The sequence below is a fragment of the Tasmannia lanceolata genome, unplaced genomic scaffold, assembly GCF_043159265.1.
Source record: "Tasmannia lanceolata isolate RefF3 unplaced genomic scaffold, GAP_Taslan_0.1 ptg000025l, whole genome shotgun sequence".
Classification (NCBI taxonomy): domain Eukaryota; kingdom Viridiplantae; phylum Streptophyta; class Magnoliopsida; order Canellales; family Winteraceae; genus Tasmannia; species Tasmannia lanceolata.
The window spans coordinates 3,865,504-3,865,993 of NW_027518702.1; positions in this window are offsets into that span (position 1 = coordinate 3,865,504).

The window sequence follows — 490 nt, forward strand, 5'->3', positions numbered from 1 at the left end:
TTAGAGAAAATTGTTTCCGAGCTTGAGCTCCAAAACGGTGTGGACCCATATTTTTTGGGTGATCCAAAGCATTCATTTGAAAGGCTCTTATATACATAAGTTGTTCATAAAAAATCAGGTGGTTAGGATTATCCTAACCCTTACATTTGCGGAGGGAAAAGGGGGCAGATTTGTAGAAAAATAGTATATGTCCATTTTGCCCTCCACTTTTGGATGGGTTAGGCCAACATGAGTTTTTGACACAGATAAGCTATTTGAGCTCGAGCTCAGAAACAATTTTCTCTTTACTTCAACCAGATCATTTCCATCTAAATTGTGGAAAGAAAGAAAAAATTCTAGAAAAAAAATTTCCTTTAAAATGATTTTCTTGCAATCCAAGGATTTCTATGTGGGTGGAAAAGACCAAAACAGGTAGACGGCAGAGTTTAATGTTAATTTATCGGATGAAAACATACTTCTCATCTCCCGTTACTCTCTCTCTCTCTCTCTC